The 19,113-nt window shown below is 39.6% G+C and overlaps 1 long non-coding RNA gene across 1 annotated transcript in view; it reads left to right on the top strand.

Annotated features, from left to right (window-relative positions):
* Positions 1-17,658, top strand: part of LOC114614937 — a 49,955-nt gene extending 32,297 nt beyond the window's left edge. The window contains exons 2-3 of the long non-coding RNA XR_003710411.1: positions 17,159-17,225; positions 17,531-17,658. This is a non-coding gene — a long non-coding RNA (uncharacterized LOC114614937). The remainder of the gene's footprint in view (positions 1-17,158; positions 17,226-17,530) is intronic.
* The last annotated feature ends 1,455 nt before the right edge of the window (positions 17,659-19,113 follow it).

The raw sequence follows: 19,113 nt of genomic DNA, 5'->3' as shown, positions 1-19,113 counted from the left end.
CAAATACACAGAAAGCTAAACTCCAGATGCGAAGGCACATGCAATCTCAATTAAACCTATGTGTTTATGCCTTTTTCATGGTATTAAAAAGAAGTATTAGTTTGAATACAGTTTTTACAGTTTATGTTTTTTTCGTCTTATTTTTTAAAATCCTTCCAATCATAATATTATGAAAATCTTTCCTCTGGTTCCTTATAGACGCTTGCCAGCTTTTCATCTCGAGTTTTGTTGTGAACTCCATCTGTAATTTGTTTCCTTATAGAAAAAGATAATCTAGCTTAATATTTTTCTATGTGGGTTATAGAATTATTGTTGAATGGCCTAGCCTTCCGCCACTGATTTTTGTAAACATATATTCACTCATTTAACTTATGGGGAGAGCACACATACTGTTGGTCCTCTGCTTCCATCAAGTGGGGCCAGGAATTGAACTCAGGTTAGCAGCCTTGTCAGAAAGCACTGCCACCTACTGTGTCATCACAAGGACATACACACATAGATACACACAGACACGCACAGATACATGCATACACAGACACACAGAGACACACAGATATACACACATACACATAGATACAGACACACATACACAGATACACACATACAAAGCCATACACAAACACAGACACATACACATCCTCACATTAATGATTTTTTTTTTGCCCTCCTGTGTCATATGCTGTCTACCTGAGCTAAGTCTGTCCTTGGCTCCTGTTCCTCTGATTCTATCATCACTGCTCTAGCCTGTATCTCCAGACTTTCTGTTGTAGGGTTTGTGTCAGGTAAGTCAAATCTGTCCTTGCTTTTCTTAAGTTCTTTCTGACTATCTGGGTTTTTTGTTTTGTTTTGTTTTCTTTTCTTTTCTTTTCTTTTCCTTTTCTTTTTTCTTTCTTTTCTTGAGACAAGGTTGGGCTGGGCCCTTTGCTTTTCAATGAAAAACATTTCCCTGTGGTGTCTGTCATACAGATCCACTGTGCATTTGGTTGAAGTGTTACTGTAATTTTAAATTAAAAGAGAGAGCATCAGCATCCTCACATGGTCAAAGGTATAGCTAAAGGAGATGGCCCTGCTTCCATTACTCATCTGCCTCATGTTGTCCACACAGGAACATGCAGACTTCTGGTGCTCTTTATCCCCTGCTCAGTGTCTCACAGACACGCTATTTCCATACTGTTAAAAGGATTCTCCTTAATTACATTTCACTTACTTGTTCACGCACAGAATACTGCTCATTTTTGTATGCTGATCTCATACCTAACAATTTTTTTTAACTCTTCTACTGGTCTGTAAATGACTGATTGCCCATACGAACAAGACACTGTATGTAAGAATAAGATCTTTCTTTGAGAAGTTCACATAATGTAGTCCAATTATATTCATGCCTCTAACTCCTCCCTTACCAACCCAACATCACCACCTCCTCTCTCTCTCTCTTACTCTTAGATGAGTCTTCATCCGAAGCCCCAGAGACAACTTTTGATTTTATCAGTGTTCACTATTTCTGCATTCCGGTTTATTAATTTCTAGTCTAATGCCATAGTTCCTCAGTTTAGTCTGATTTTTTCCCTCTTTTGCTTAGGAATATATAATTAATATTCATTCTTCCTATTTCTCAAAATTGGGATTTTGATGCTCTACAGGCAACACTCTCTTACTATTGCTTTGGTTAATTTTTGGTCTACATACTTATATCCAAATTCTTATTAGTGCTAGTCATTATAGGAATAGACATAAAGGAATTGCTCTTCCTTTCCTGTGACTGCGACTCTATAATTGTAATAGTCTAAATAGTTGGTCTAACTAGTACATCCAACAAGTACTTTTGTAAGTACTTGTACAAAAAGCTCTCAAGTGTTTTCTCTTTCTACATTCCTTTCCTGAATTTGCCATGTTTCTGGAACAGTTAAGTAATCCAAGTTGTTTTTATGATAGTCTCACTATGTAGCCCAGGCTAGCTTCACACAGTGATTGTGCTGGGTCAGCTGTCAGAGCTGTGGGTGAGTATAGTTTCATATATTCCCCTGTGCTATTCTTTGTTTAGGTATTTTAAACATCCCACAGCATTGGGCTCTAGTGAGGAGGAAGGAACTGAGAATTGAATATTCTCAAGCCATTTACACCGGAACAGAGAGTCATCCTTAAAAAAAAAACCTAGTGGGAAAAAAATGTTGATTTCCCAATAAGAGCAATGTCGCTGCAGGCAATGTATTTTGATATAGGTCATGTCAGGGGCCATCTCGTGTACCATCCAACCTAATTAGTCCATGTCTGAAGCTTTCCATAAAAGGGTGCTCTTAGGAGGCCTCTGCTGAGTTTCCCCCTTTGTGTGTGCTAATTATTACACCTACAATCACATAATCAACCTCTTGGGTTGTAAGGAAAACCAAGGGTGTGAGTGGTTAATTGCAAATGCAAGGGGCCTGTTGCTTGTGCAATCAGGAGACCTCCAACATATTAAAATTCGGTGCCCAGTCGCAGCATAAATAGAAGTGGAAGGAGATGTCTTTTAAAGGCTGATTTCACAAATTTACTTGTAATTGTCTAAAACACACCAAGATTTTGCAACTCTTTTAAAAGGGGTATAAACAAAACATGTGAAAGAAAGGCCTGACACTGACCCAACTATTCAACTAGTCTGTCCACTTTGGTATGTGTGTCTACTGTTTCCTCCTATCCAGAAGCTGAAAATGGAGATGGACCAGGCATAGATGAAGTTTGTATCCTGTTGTAATATTTTAACACTATAGTGCAATCCAATTACATCTCGCAGGCATAAGAGCTATTTTCAGTGTTACTGGCTAAATTTATCACACCAAATCTTAGATGGAAAATAGTAGCTAGCTATAAATAGAGCTAATGCTGTTCTTTCCATGCTAGGTCTAATGAGGCTCAACTCTCCACAATGGGAAATGGTTTAACAGTACTTACTTAAATGATAAGCCTTAGTCTCCTCTGCCCCATATGTACAGCACTGTTGGACAGTGGATATCCTCCAAATGGACATTAAAGTCCCCACCTCAAATCATTCCAAAGGTGAACTGACAGAGAAAGGGGGAAGAACTGGTCTACTTCTTAAATTTATTTGAATTCAACCAAATCAGTTTTAGCCTTCTCTGAAAGAACCTTTGTAGGATAGTTATAAAAAAGAACTTTAAAAACACTATTTAATGTTTCCAAAATCAGTGTGGTTAGGCAGGATTTATGATCAACACATTAATATATGAGCCTAGAGTCTCTTGAATAACCTTGAGTGAGGGTGTATCTTTATGACATCTCAGTTTCTCCATCTAGAAAATGGGGGTGAAACTATAGCTTAATTCCTCCTGAAAGGATAATTGTTTTGGACTGTAAAGTACAAAGAAGGAAGCAGATAGGTTTTCTTATGTGTGAAGATAATTTAACACTGAAACAAATCAAGAATTTTATGAAACCATGCCTCAATTAAATCCACAACAGCATGCTTCTATGAACATTTAGCCTGTGACTTGCCTTCACTCTTGAATTAAGGTCAGCAGCCCTGTATAAAGGAACCTCTTTTGAGTAGGTATGTGACTGTGATTCTCCCATATTTTGCGCATGCATTTCAAAGGGGTATCAAAAGCAGGCCTCATGGAAACAGCAGCATGAAAACAAGTTGCCCTGTCACCTGACCCAAGATCACCTACTCCAACTCTCTTTTTTTATCCAGCGTCAATCCTAGTTACAGTACAGAGGTTGCTTAACATGGAAGGTGTAGGAGGGGCTAAGGTGGGAGGAGTAAGGGAGGAAAAGTGAGGAGAAGGAAGAGGAGGAGCTAGGGGAGAGGAAGGAGAGAGAGGGGAACATGGCGGCGGATGTTCATGTGTCTGTAGCAGTCAAAGGTAGTTGGGATATCTAGGTTGGGTATTGGGTTACACTTCTGATTGTATGGGCACCTTGTTATTGATCATTACCTAATATATAAAGCCTTTGGATAATCTAAGCATTAGAGTCTCATTTGTACTGAGCCTTCGTGATTGGCAGGATGGTTCCGGCAATGGCCAGCCTTGCAGAGACAGCGTGGAAGATTAGCAGAGCCATCTCCCACGTTGGTGTCTCATGGGTGGCAGGGCTAGTGTTTCTGGCTGGCCGTTTCTAGCTGTGGCATGCACGTGAAAATGCAAATATCTTTGGGCTAGAAGATATCTCTGATTAAATGTTATCTGTAGTCATTTTATAAAACCAAATCCATCACATCATCACATTTGATAATTCAGGATAGTCGTTCTGGATAGTCATTTAGATATTTAAGAATCAATTGATGTTGAGGGGATTTGGAGGTGGCTCAGCCAGGAAAAGGCTTTTTACATAAAAGGTGACCGCACACATGCTTAATCCTAGTGCTGCAGAGGTAGGGACAAAAGGGTCTATAAGGTTTGCTGGTCAGCCAGATCAGTCAAATTGGCAAGGTTACTCTAGTCACAGGAATTCCATTAGTAGAGAAGAGTTTCAAACTCTTTACGTCACCATTTAAAGACAGTTTTATTTCCATGTGTCATTTGAAAAGAAATAATAATGGGTCTCACTCATTATGACACCTGCATCCATGTCTGCACCATATTTTGCTCTTGTACTCTCACTTGTCTTCTCTATCCCTTCTCCTGATCCCCTTCCTTATCCCTAAAGGCCTATCTTTGTTTCTAGATTCCATCTGCAAGTTTATATTCTTTCTGAAAGGAATATGTTATGTGACTGTCTTGGCCCATTTTGTGATGTTATAACAAAGCACCAGAGACTGGGCACTTACAGAATAAAGAGGTTGGTTTGAGCTCATGGTTTTAGAGACCAGAAAGAACAAGCTCAAGTAGTCTTTCCTTAAGAGAACCACACAGCACCTCATAACACAGCAGGTGTCACCATGCTGCCTGTGAAGGAGGCCAAGCATGTGAGAAGATTTCACTGTATGGCCACTACTCTCAAGTTAGTCAATCCAATACTGTTAGATCTGAACCAGTCCTTTCTGGTACCTCTTTCACTTCCCCTCTGAGTGCCAGACAGGGACAGCCTGAGGCCACTATATATAGAAAAGCAAGAAGAGGAAATAGATTATACATGTTTAGGATACCTTTGGGCAAAATCCTGTGGAAGAAAATCAGTGGACATTGAGGGTAAAGCTTCTAGCCTATAAAACCCTAGAGCAGTGGTTCTCAACCTTCCTAGTGCTGTGGCCCTTTAATATAGTTCCTCAGACTATTGTGACCCCAACCATAAACTTATTTTGTTGCTATTATATAACTGTAATTTTACTACTGTTATGAATCATAATATAAATAATTAATACAAAGAATATCTGATATGTGACCCCAAAAGGGTCACTGCTTTGAAGACTAAACCAATACATAACAGAGCAAACAATGGTTTGGTTCTTATTCTAAAGAGTCCCCTTTGCCTAAGTCATTCCACATTTCCAGGTAAAGACAAGCAATTCTGTATCCATAGCTTGACTGAGTCTTATCTTCAAGTGTGATAGATTCTTCAGTGTGACCCACCAAATGCTGAGCAGGAGATGCCTAGCATACCTTCTCATTCAAGAGGCTGTTAGTTGGATCTTTTCCGAGGCTGTTAGTTGGATCTTTTCCAAGGTCAAATATTTACATTCTCAAATCCTTCTGCATGGTACAAAATTTAGTGATGCCATGCAAATATCACAAACTCTTAATTAATGAAATGGATGAGAAGCAGACAAAAGAAGTAATTTGTGTTGACAGATTCAGCTTCTTGGAGGTGCTTCTTCAAGATAGAAATGGTGGCATTACAGACACAGAAATGAGAGTCCAATGTGACCTGACAAACATGAAAGCAAGAAAGAAAAGGGGGGACACAATTAGGACAAAGCATGCAAATAGCAGCATGGCTGGGTAGACTGGACAGCATGACTACCTTAGGGCTATTATAGCTATGATGACACACCAAAAGCAACCTGGGGAGGAAAGGGTTTATTTGCCTTATACATCCCATGGAGGGAAGTCAAAGCAGGAACCTGGAGGTAGGAGCTGATGCAGAAGCCATGATGGGGTAGTGCTTACTGACTTGTTCCTCATGGTTTGACCAGCCCACCTCCTTTCTTTAATTTTTTTTCAATTCTTCTCTCATACACTACATCCCAACCAAATCCCCCTCTCCATCCATTCCTCCAAGAACTCCCACCTCTCCTCTCCCCTAGATCTACTATTTCTCCATTTCCCATTAGGAAAAAACAGCCCTTCCAAAGATATTAGCCAAACATACCATCACAAGATGCAATAAGACTAGACACAAAGCCTCATATTAAGGCTAGATGAGGCAACTCAGCGGGAAGAAAAAGGTCCCAACAGCAGGCAAAAGAGTCAGAAACAACCCCTACTCCTGTTGATGAGGACAATAAGAAGCCAGATTATGTAAAGCAGAGAAGTATCTTCAATAGGCCACATATGCTATACGACAACCTCCTTACCATTTGGGCTGAAGTGTACTGTTACCACTTGAAAAAATCTTATCTCATAGTCACATGGATGTTAGCTCAAACAAACAGATGGACCAGGCATGGATATTAAGGAAGCAGAAGATAGCCAGTGATGACTGGGCTCTGTAACCTTCCAGCTTTCCACAGTCGAACTTTTCAATAAGCAGTCAGATGTCAGCCTGTCTGCTTATAGAACCCAAGCCCTCCAGCCCAAGGGTGTCCCTTTCACTCCTGCATCAATCACTAATTAAGAAAATGTCACACCATCCTGCCTATAGCCTGATCTTTTGGAGGCATTTTCTCAGTTGACGTTACCTCCTCTCAGATGCCTTTTTAGCTCAGTCAAGGTGACATAAAAACTAGCCAGATATCCAGTACAATGACACAGGAGTAGTTGCAATGTATACCAAGAATCTAGATAAAAAAGAAAACACACCTCTTAGCCTCTCCTAGATGACCTTTTTTCCCCTCTTCCTTCAGAATAAATAGAAAACCCAAGCACTATCTGGATATAGGCTCTGGTTTCTCTCCACAAATGAAAGGTGTGAAACGTGAAACTACGTAAATGAAAAACTCACAAAAATTGAAGTGTGCAGGACTTAGCACCACTAGCTTTGCAGCACGTTTGAGCAAATAGACATCACCACTCTCACATCACCAACAGCTTTTCATTTGGAAAATTTTGTTCTTTCCTGATGCTCATCCCATGAGCTAAAGTGGATTGAAGAACAAAGTAAAGAATTCTGATAATTAGACTGTTGAGAACATGCTTCCAGTTATCATATGGGTACCACCTTTCATTCCCTTGTCCTTCCTCTGGAGTCCTTGCTTAAAATCACTAAGTTCAGAAAACTTAGAGTTGAGACATAGATACAACTATATTCTGACTCATTCTAATACTCTGAACCAGGCTGGATTCTTATTATGTGCCCTTAAGAAAAGATTGGTCTTGAATAAACCTGTTTGCTCTTCGCTTCACTCAACATGACATAACAATATCCAAAACCTTGTATGTCAGTTTAAAAAAGGAAAACAGAAAAGTGATCTAATGTCTGTTAAGCACTTGAGGGGGCTGAGTTCTACCCCCAGCATCCACATAAAAGCTGGGCATGGAGGTGCATACTTACAAACCCAGTGCTAGGAAAATAATGACAGACAGCCATATCAACAATAACAAAAGAATACAAGAGCCAGATGACTGGAGGAGGAACTGGGTATGGCACAGATATTGCAGCTGTTAACTCATAGAAACTACAATTGCTTCTACTGGGCCTAGAGAAGTAGCCTGTTAGCATTCAGTCACAAATTGTGAACTGCCTGCTGGGTCCCTTCACCTCTCTGGTAAACATGGCTCTATCCGGAGACTGGAGGGAAGTAGCATATTCTATAAAGTAGTCATTAATGAAGTTCCCATGCTTGCTTCCAATAGCTCCACACTCATACTCACTCTGGAGACCCTGGTTAAACTCAGTAGGACACAAATCAGAAGAACCCATGAAAAGTGAAAGAGAAACATGAAGGGAGCAGTGAGGATGAACAAGACAAGTTCTTAGTTAGGATTTACTCCTGTGAACAGATACCATGACCAAGGCAAGTCTTATAAGAACAATATTTAATTGGGCTGACTTTCAGGTTCAGAGGTTCAGTCCATTATCATCGAGGTGGGAGCATGGTAGTGTCCAGGAAGACATGGGGCTAGAGGAGCTAAAAGTTCTACATCTTCATCCACCGCCAACAATCAAGAAACAGCAAATAAATTATCCTCCTTAACCTTCTGTTATCTAATGCAAAACTGGAGAACAGAATAGACTTAGATTCAATGTGCTTAAAAATTACTCTTTGAACACTTGGAGTGTGTTTGAATCTTCCTGTTCATGAGAATACACAAGTTGATTTAACTTCATTCTCTGCAGAGGAATCTGAGAGTGAGTGGTATTCATCTGAACAAAAATGCAGTGCAGTACTGGTCATGAGTTCAGTCTGAACACAGGTGTTCTGACTGGACACCCTTGCAATGCTAGATCAACCAAGCTCTCCTGTGGCCTTCTCTCTTTGCTACTTCTCAGGTACAAAACATACTGAGAGACAACTCTTTAGCTGAAGCTGACTTCTTACCTTTACAAAAACCTGGTTTCCTTTACTTATTCCCCTCCCACATCCTTCTCCCGTTTAGAACTGAGGTCTACCAAACAGGACGACTCTCAGTTTTCTCCTTTACTGCTGGTAGATAGCTACCTGTCTCATTTTATTCATGGGGACCTAAGCTATTCCTCATTTAAGCACAAGGGAGTTTACATTGTGAAAAGTTAGTCGACAAAAGTCAGCACATCCTGGGGCTTTGTATCAAGCAAAGTAGGCAAAATTTCACTAGAGACAAACAGAAAACGTTTAAAACAAATAGTACTATCAGGGTTTCCAGATAAATCTAACAAGAACAAAATATTCTGGATTTTTTTTAAGTGCCTAATTTTACACTTCTCTCTCCTATATCAGAAAAGCAGACATTGTGGATAGAAAATTTTCATGCAGGATCCAGTGGTTTAGCCACTGAAAAGGTTTCTCTGCTCATTAAGACTACATGCTAAGACTTAACTAGACTTTCAGTAAATAAGGAAACAGAACACAACAGCAATCTTAAACTAGCCAACACTTCAATCCCACTGGATCCCATCTTTGCCTTATTAGAAGTAAAGCCTAGAACACCCCCAAATCCTAAGGCCAAATAACAGGAGGGAAGATAGAAAGAAAAAAAGCATCAGCTAAGAGTTCCACCATGTTAACTTTCATAGCCGCTGCTTATCTGTAATGGGATTGTTTTAAAAGCCAACCTACCAAAATACATCATTTAATTGGCTCCAGAGAGGTTGAAGAGGAAACTAGGAAGCAGGGCTGCTACTAAAAGCTACCACTCGCCCCCTCCCACATCCCCTTTACACAGAGTCTCGTCTTCTGGAACAGTAAGCCTGAATGTCAGTTATCTCAAATATCAAGTGCTCTACGAAGTGTGTCAAGATGGTTCAACTGTACACAGCTTAGACCAGTCTCCTCGTTCTTATCATGTTAGTTACTACTTCCCTGACATGTTTATCTCTAATGTGTACTATCTATTAACATCTTCTCTCCACTGATCAGGACCCCATGCCTTATCCCTCACACCCTGGGAAACAGACACAACACCCTCTTTATTTAACAGGATTGACCGTAGGGGTTTCCAATACTGTCTTGCCAAATACCATCACATTGATAAATATGAATCAAAGAATTCCATAAAGGAGACCAGAATAGCACTTGCATTACTGATCAAAGTAACACTGTAAGCAGTAGCTAACAACTATGAGGGTTTCCTGAGGTCACCACTGAGTTGCACCACAGCAGACCACGTGGCCATCACTGCAGTGGGAAAGGAGCCCAGGCTAAATGCAGAACACCGATGGAAAAGCACAGCAAGTTGCTCACTCCCTACATGATGTTCACTCCCAAGAAGAGCAAGTAGAAAGTGAAGATGATGGTTATAATTGTTTAAAAGATTTCTTTATTTGACGTTCTATATATCTGTGTGTGCCTGAGTGCATGTACACTCACCAAATGCTGATAGGAGCTGGAGGAGGGAGACCAGAAGAGGTTGTCAAATCCTCTAGAGTTTTGGGTGGTTGTGAGTCATCTGATGTGAGTGCTAGGAACTGAACCTAGATCTTCTGCAAGAGCACCAAGTGCTCTTAACTTCTGACCCATCTTCCTGGACCTGAGTGTGATATATTGCCAATAAGGTTCCTCATTCTAATTCCCTACAGGCCATAAGTAAAAGCACAAAACTATACTAGTAAATTTCCCTACAATGGAAAGAGATTGGGAGATAAAAGTCTCCACTTAACACACCTGCTTTCTGTTGTGTTTATTTAGTAGGGGTAAACACCATGCTAGAACTTAACAATGGTGGTCACGCTCCTTTAGAGCAGTGGCTCTCAACCTTCCCGGCACTGTGATCCTTTAGTACAGTTCCTCATGTCATGTCATGGTGGCCCCAACCATAAAATTGTTTCATTGCTACATCAAAACTGTAATTTTGCTATTGTTAAGAATCAACGGAAATATCTGATATGCAGGATATCTTACATGGGACCCCTGTGAAAGGGCTAAAGGGCTCTGGATACACGGGAGCATTTGAACTGCCTTAGGAAAGATATCAGAGGAATAAAGGTTCAACCTCACCACTGCTTTCATGAAGCTGCTCTCCCCATGCCAAGTACTTGTTCTGAGGCTGTCTTCCTGGTACCACGGTCTAAGAGTTTACATTTTGTTCTAGGTAGAGATGGGCCAAGACTTCATCAAAGGAATATATTAGTTAAATAAACTCCAAGACCACACCTTCCTGAAGGTTAAAAAAATACATTTTTTTACTGTGTTTCCTACCCAAATTACGTCCAGACACCAATTCAACATAGCACTCAGTTTTGTTGAAGAAAAAAAAATTAAATGACAACATTGGAATATACTGGAGAGTTAAATACAAGGACTCATCACCTATGTAACATTAGGATCAAAATTACTATGATACCCAGAGTTGTAATGTATGCCAGGTGTGATACAACATACCTTTAATCTCAACATTTAGGAGGCAGAGTCAGGTGAATTTCTGTGAGTTCGAGTCCAGCCTGATCTACTTAGAGAGTTCCAAGCCACACAGGCTTGATAGGGAGACCCTGTCTCAAACAATAAAACTAACTGAAACATTGAACTTGAAAACTCCAGGAAAAACTAATTCCAGGAAGAAATTCATATTTAAAAATTAAATCACCAATAAGTGCAATTCCAAGAGCATTGATGTTCAAAAGAATTAACATCAAAATTTAGTGTTTTTATATAGTGAAGTCTAATAAAATTAAATTCCTGTACTCACCCTCTTCATATCTTCTCATCTGTTTTCACCAATGGCATCTGGTAGGTTTTTGGGGGGGTATTTTTTGTTTTGTTTTGTTTTTTAATAGCTATGCCTAAATTGTCTCTTTCTGTCCTGGGTATTTTTCATTCTAAGCCCTTGAAGTTTACAGTCATTCTGTACTAAGCTCTGAGGAGCTGTTGTTCTACAGGAGTTAGTAGGGCTTGCAAGAAAACTCTCCTCATCAATCTGAGAGAAACTACCTTCAATCTTCATAGGAGCTTCTCCAGGCCTGGGAGTAGAACACTGACAAAAACCTTACCAGAGACTCATGGTGTCTGATTAATAAGGAAAAATCAAAGTTAAAGGATCTAAGCTTTGGCTGGGTTTGAGTAAGCAAGCAGATGATACTCACTACTGAAAGCTTCACTTTTCATACTGTGTTCTCTGCATCCTACAGTTTCCTATTTACCCTTGAACTCTAGTATTCATGAGTTTTCTGAGCCCAGCCCTATATAGTCACAGAGTGTACCCTTGGTGACCACAGGTACTCAATCTGTACCACAGAGGCCACTTCTGCATCCATGGATTATTTTAGCCATGGATTTTGCCCAAGATTTGACTTCTTATGCATGTCTTTTTTTCATCTGAAGTCACTCCCTAAAGATATTCCTGTATTTACTCCTTATATGCTTGAGATCTCAAGGGCCTAATGAAGTCCAGGTCTTTAGCCTCTAGTACTCATCAACACTACCTTCCTCTGACTTGCATTCCATTGTTCTTTCAGGATGGTGCCCACCTATAAAAACAGATGCTCTTCAAACCTTCTCTGGGATTTCCTTGAACATATTGTGCTCTCAAATCCATGGGTCACTCACATGACACAGGGTTGATCTCTCAACTGCCTTTTCCTGCTCCCAGGTAGAGAACGGGATTCATATCAGCTGATCTGACATTGTCTATGCTGATATCAATACTTTGAAGATGGTAATATTTAGTAATGTTTCATAGAACTCAGTGTCACAGTGTCACACTCGTCCTTTAGCCTCATTCTAACTTCCAGTGCCCAGAAGGCTGATGAGGATGCTTTTTATATGACATATTCATCTCAGCTGCACATCAAACAGACCCTCACTGGGGGACATGACACACTCACTCTGGTCTACATGGGCCAGTGGAACCTCCTCACCTGTGTCATTCTCCATGCAAATAGCCTCTTGCTGGTGCACAGACTGTCCACATATTTCTGCCATTCACCAAGTCCAATATATGATACAGCCCTCTTAAACATTCTTACCCAAATCCAACTAGCTAAATTCCAACTCTATAACTATTAACAAAAACCCACTTGAAGTTTGGTTAAACATTTACAAATCACCAAAGGCACAGACCCATCTTTCTACTAAGGCTGATGCCAAAAGCTATAGATCTTGACCCACCAGAAACCTTGTCAGAAATATAATACACTCCTCCAATTTTCATTCATTTCTTCTAATTTCTTAGTTCTACAGGCCAATGCAAAAGAAAATAGTATATGCTGATTTTTAACTAAAAATGACATCTATGGTCCTTTTGCCAAAAGTATAGCATCAAAAGGCCCAAATGAAAAATAAAAGAATATTTAGAAGACCCACATGAGGCAGTGCAAACCCAAGCAAATGTTCTCTGTAGAAAAGTGGGTCTCTAAGAAGAAAGGAACCAATCCAGTTGTTTTTTTTAAATGCCCTGATCAATATTCCCCTAACTTCATCAGTGAGGAACAAGTTACAGTGTAGGGAGAATCTAGGACATGTATTCAGAGAGGAGAGAAAATGTTGAGAACAGGGTGACTTCTCCCACGACAATGTCCTATTCATCCATAGCAGTGCCTAGAAAAACCTTCTCATTTAATGGATGTTCAATATGGATGCTGTCTTGGCCCGAAACACAATTGGGAAGAGCCTGAATGGCTTTTCCTTTTCTGTTTTAATGTCACTCAAACAGAAAAATCTTTCAAAATGAGCAGGCAGCAAGCCCACCTGGAATGACTATTAATTCCTAGATCCCCTTTTCCCCAGCACACAGGGTTAATCAAGGGATGGGTTTTTTTTTTTTTTTTTGAATTTAAGAGGCTTAATTAAAGAGTCCTTTAAAATTAAGTTCACAATCATCATTTCTCACCCTGGCTCAGAGCTTGCTTCTGACCAGCTGTTTTAACCTGCTTTCCCCAGGTGGGTTAATAGGAAATACCAGAAGAGACTTTTGCCCTGGAAACTTCGCTGTACTTACTGATTTTCCAGGTGGCTGTCCTGAGGCTTAGCCAAGATGAGGCGTTCCTCATATCTCCATAATTACAGCATGTTAGACCCGGAAAGGCTAACACAAACCATCTAGGATAATGTTCTTGTTCCTTTAAAAGCTCAAGTGCTGTCTCAGTGAGCCAGTGGTACTTCCAGGTTCAACAGCTGCTGTGGCAAAGCCCAGAGTGGACCATAGCCAAGTAGATAGAAACCTCACTCATCATGGCTTCCACATCATCGTTGGACCAAGCACTATCATTTGGGTTATTCTGTTCTAGAACTAGAGAAAAACAAAAAATAATGAGAACTATTCATTATTCCACCAAAATCACCTATGTTTCTGTTAGGTCTTCAGGGGGTGGGGATCCGGGGGAGGGGATGTTGTGAACATTCTTCATCTAAAGCTGTCTGACCTCTATTTGATTGAAAGCAACATCTGGTCTCCAGGCTGCCAGGGGTGTTCCTCCTATTGAGAGGTAGCCAATTGCAGACAGATGTGACATTTCCTTAACACATTGTGTTGACATCATTGACATATACCTTATTTGAACAATGAGAAGCCAAGCTTCTCAACACCTTTAAATCACAAGTAATTTCAGCCCAATATAGCCCCAAACCTCTTCCCTGAACATACTAGTCTGTGGAGATGCAGAATGAGGCCAGACCCCATGCTGACCAGCCCCTGTGGTTTTTCTGCTCCATATCCTGTCACTTGAGCCTACAGCCATTCCCGTTCATAAAATAAATGTGAATCACAGAACACAGAGCTGAAGTCATTTGCAGGTATATGGCCTATGAAAAGGATGAATATACTTTAAATTTCAGCCACCCTAACAGTTCCCAGACAAAACACTCTTTCTTAAACTGCCATAGAGTGACTTAATTCTTAGAGCAGTTCTCAGCCTCTCTAAAATCCCTTCTCTCCTACTTAGCTCACTGTATCCTCACTACCCCTGTACCTTGAGAGATTTGTGGAAGGATATGATTACATCCAACTGCCAAATAGACATCAATCATCAGTTCAAACTGCAAATGTGGGGATGGAGAAATGCTTGAGATCCAAAGAGACAACATAAGTTCAGATCTCCAGAACCCATATAAATGCCTAGTGTGTATTCTGATCCACCTATAATTGCAGCCTCAGAAGACAAAGAGAGGTGGGAGATCCTGGAGAAAGCTGACCCATTCAAGTAGGGATATCAGCAAGTTCCAGCTTGATAGAGAGGCCCTGCTTCAAAGAATATGGGGGAGAGCAATAGAAGAACTAGTATCCTGATTATCAACCATGTGCCTCTACATGAAATATGTGCTACATATGTATACCCACAAACATAGGAACATGTATGTACATACACATGCACACCTACACACAGATGTAAAGAAAGAGTGGGGCTTTGTGGGCCACAGATCATTTCAATACATTGTAGCAAACCCAAGTACAACTCTAGTTCTCATGTTTCTTCTCACAGAACAAGGAAAATGCCAATCCCATAAATTGCCACTACACCATGGAAATGATGCTATCTGTGCAAAACCAATACGACCACAAATGATGACAGCTAGAGCTATCTCAGAAACCAGTGAAGAGCAGTTCTGTAGTTTGTGACTCACAGCACAGCACCAATGGCACTATTGGAATCTCATTTAAGATCTGGCATGTGCCTTCACTCTTCTTATTTACTATAATACCTAGGAATGACATTTATCTTATGCTTATTATATGCCAGGCATTATTAAAAGTACATTACATGAGTTAGCGCATTTGATTTTTGGGTGAGAGAGAAATTACTATTACCCATGTTTTACAGATAAGTAAAGTCTAGCAGCTGCCAGAGTCTAATCACAGACCTCTGAGTGACTGTGACACCCTTTCTTGTGGCTCATGTTGAAAGCTCTCTGATCCAAGTGTTCAAGTTCTGTAGCTATTTACTTAATTTTTTTTTAAATAAGCTAAACCATGAAACCACCAAAAGCAAAATTCTTACCAAAGTTTACACTATGCATTTAAGTTTTTCAACAATTTAAAGTTCATTATTTTTAAGTCTTTCAAACTCATTCAACTTAGTTTATCAAAAACAAATGCATTTTTCTCATGAGATCATTTGTCAGCAGCCCACAAAATTACAATAACAAGTTTTAATGAGCTTAAGTATTCTGGAGATCTAAAATGATCAAATCTTGGAAATCACACAGTTAACAAAAGGCATTTGACAAGCTAGGTACCCTTGAGTATATACCAAAACAAACAAACAAGAATGGAAAAAAAAGAAAACATTAGTTAAACTGATGAGTTGAGTGAGTTAATGTAACGTATGAAATATCTAATGTCAATATACTATTATTATACAATTAGATGTACAATTTCTATGTGCTCTATTATAGATGGTATATTTAACTTACATAGATTATTGAAATTTTATTTCCAAATAAAAATATAAGCAGTAATTCATACAAGTACTTTGATTATTTTTTAGATAGGAAGTGTTCTATTAGTTCATCAAAGATGTTAATCAGAGGAAGAGAAAAACAAAAAGTAAAAAGCAGACTTAGGTACATGTAGAGCTGGCAAAAAAGAGGGATGGGGAGTCCAAAGACATTTCTGCATGGTCATGTCTGGACATCTGGTAGAATGAACCTCAGAATGTTGAGAACATCTGGCAAAGACAGAAGAATCAGATGACATGATGATTGGTACTCATGTGTGGTTGGCAAGACATTTGTGAGTAGATATCACTAGGGTGTTGGGACTAAGTACTAACCCTTTGGACTAAGGTGAAGGATGGAGGAAAACTTTTGCTATTTCCTGTCTATGAAAGCTAGCATCTTAGATAGTAGCTCCAAGAAAAAAAATTATAAAGGAAGATCAGAATCTCCCCACCCAGTGCACCAAGTCTTAAAGAATGGAATAGAGGCACAACCCACAACTTCCTCATGGTGGCAGCTGGCACCCTTACAAAACCATAAGATAGTTTTTTGGGTTTTTTTTGTTTTTTTAAGATTTCTAATGCTGAGTAACTCTGGAAAGGCCCTGGCTTCTCCCTCTGTGGCTTCTTCCTCTGCAGAGTCTTCCTCCATCTGTAATGTCAAGACTTGGAGGAATCACTGCTTAGCCCAAAGGATCAGAGGGATTTAGTGTATTGAGAAGAGAAAGTTAAAGAAAAAAAAATGAAAACACTTTCCAGCCATCAAAGGGACACAATTAAAGAGTCCATGGATAGAGTGTTGCCATTGAGCATGACAGAAATGTTCCCATGGGCCAATGAGTTGTGGGTGGATTTATGCCTTGTCCACAAGCTTTACTAACACAGTGAATTCGGGACCCACCAGATTCTGGTCCAGTCTTACCAAAAAAGATATGTGGTGTCCTTATTGTCTGGTGATCACTTTCAAAACACAATGGAGGCTTTCTCTTCATCCAGGGGCAAAAAGGAATAACTTTCCCCTGTCAGGTTCCACTCAACCATCAAAGATAGAGTTTTTCCATTGGGCTCAGTGTTTCTGGTATTTAAAGTCAGCTCTTATCTGTCTGTTCCCCACCCACAGATTCAACTGAAGTCAGACTGAACAGACCGGAGGAAACCATCATACAGCAATGTAAAGATGAATTAAAGTAAGTAAGAGGATGCACCTGGGATATGTACAGATACTACACCATTTTAAATGAGGTACTTGAGCATTCTTGGGTTTGGGTATTAAGGAAGAAAAGCTGGGATTCTGAAACTAATTTATTACGGTTACTGGGGGAGGGTAATTGTGACATTTTAATCATGTGCTCATACACACATATCTATAATCTTGATACCTCAAGTATCTCTTTCAAATTTCTCATCCAAGCAGATAATGCACCAAGCTCCCACATCTCAGTCCCCACATCAGCATCCATTTCTGCTTCAGGATGAATCTTTTTGTTTTCAGACAAGAGACCCACTCACAGTTTTCAGACAACAGACCCACTCACAGATAGCAGTAGCTATCTGCACTTCTGGCAAGAGAAAAGTGGATATAATATGTCACCGGGAATATGTCAACCGTGTTATCCTTTGCCTTCAAACGTTCCTTGGCTTAGCTGTGTGAATCAGAACTTTGGATGGGTAAGAAAAAGCAATAAAACAATTAAGTTTTAATAGTTGAAATGCACACTCCGTTTTTCCATGGAAGGTTCTCTATTCACATGGCCATCCAGGGTTTAGTCCACCCTTTATTTACTACTTTCTTGCTTTGCACTTCTCCATTTTAACACTTTTGCAAACTGAAACGTTTAACAGCATTTCAGCCCTGGGAAAAATAAATGATCCCAAATGTTGGAGTTTTAGCAGGACTCGTTGACCATCCATAAATGTATGCAGAGTAGATGTCCCTAAGATTTCTCGGCCAGGATAACAAACACCAGCATCATAATGAATCAGACACCGTGGTTCAAGATTTTAAACTGTAATACTTTTTCTCATGAGGTATCTTACTTGTTTTGTTTGCCAATAACAAGGAGAAAACTCACAAATTTTATTTTAAAGCAACATTTATAACTCATTTTAGAAGATCAGAGTTAAAAATAAATTAATTAAAAACATTCAAAATTATCTATGCCTCAAAGTAGTTACCATTGATTTTTGGTTATATTTATTTATGGATTTTTCTTCCATCTCACTTAATTAGTTTTTTTTTCACAAAAGGGGTAGTACCACCTATACAGCTAAGTTCTTAGATATATATTTTAGTAGAAACACTTTCCTATATCAGTTGAACTTTATCAAAAGCATTCAGAGATCTGTGTAAAGGTCCAATGGGAGTCATAGAGTCAACTTCTCACTATTGTGAGGCAGTCAGGCTAGTTCCTGTATCACTGCCATTACCAACATGAAACGTAAACAATCCCGACCATTCACTGGCAGCTTAGGTGCAGGAAACGTACTTTATCTACCAGTAGAGCATCTGTTCTGTCACCTGAAAACTGGAGATAATAACACTTTCATTGCCAGGGCAACTTCAGGGATTAAGGAGTTCACAGTTGCAAAGTCATTAGTATAATGTCAAGAACATTGTAAGCCCCAAATAAAATTTTGGTGACGTCAAAAATGAATAAGATGGTAATTCTTTCTATAAACAAAATTTAAGATTATATTTTATCTTTAATTATGTATCTATGTTTGTGTACATAGATGTATTACTCATAGAAGCCAGAAGAGGATGTTGGATCCCCTGGAGGTAGAGTTCCAGGAGGTTGAAAGCAGACTTTTATATGCTGGGAACTGGACTTGGGTCCTCTAGGAGAACAGAAAGCACTCTTAACAATGGAGCCGTTTCTCCACCCCCAAATATTAGTTGTTATTAATCACACAAGTCAAACACTGACTCAAAGAATATTCTGGTAGTAAACTGCAGAAAGCTCACATTATCTCTGTTGCCCTCCATAAATTGTTTGATAACCAGAGACAACACAGGTAACATTTAACACTCATATTTAGAACATAGGTGTCTATCGATATCCTCCTAAATAAAAG

This window comes from Grammomys surdaster, unplaced genomic scaffold, assembly GCF_004785775.1.
Source record: "Grammomys surdaster isolate TR1022 unplaced genomic scaffold, NIH_TR_1.0 126546, whole genome shotgun sequence".
In the NCBI taxonomy this organism is placed as follows: domain Eukaryota; kingdom Metazoa; phylum Chordata; class Mammalia; order Rodentia; family Muridae; genus Grammomys; species Grammomys surdaster.
Note: the sequence above shows the minus strand (reverse complement) of the source record. Positions and strands in the feature narration are given on the sequence as shown.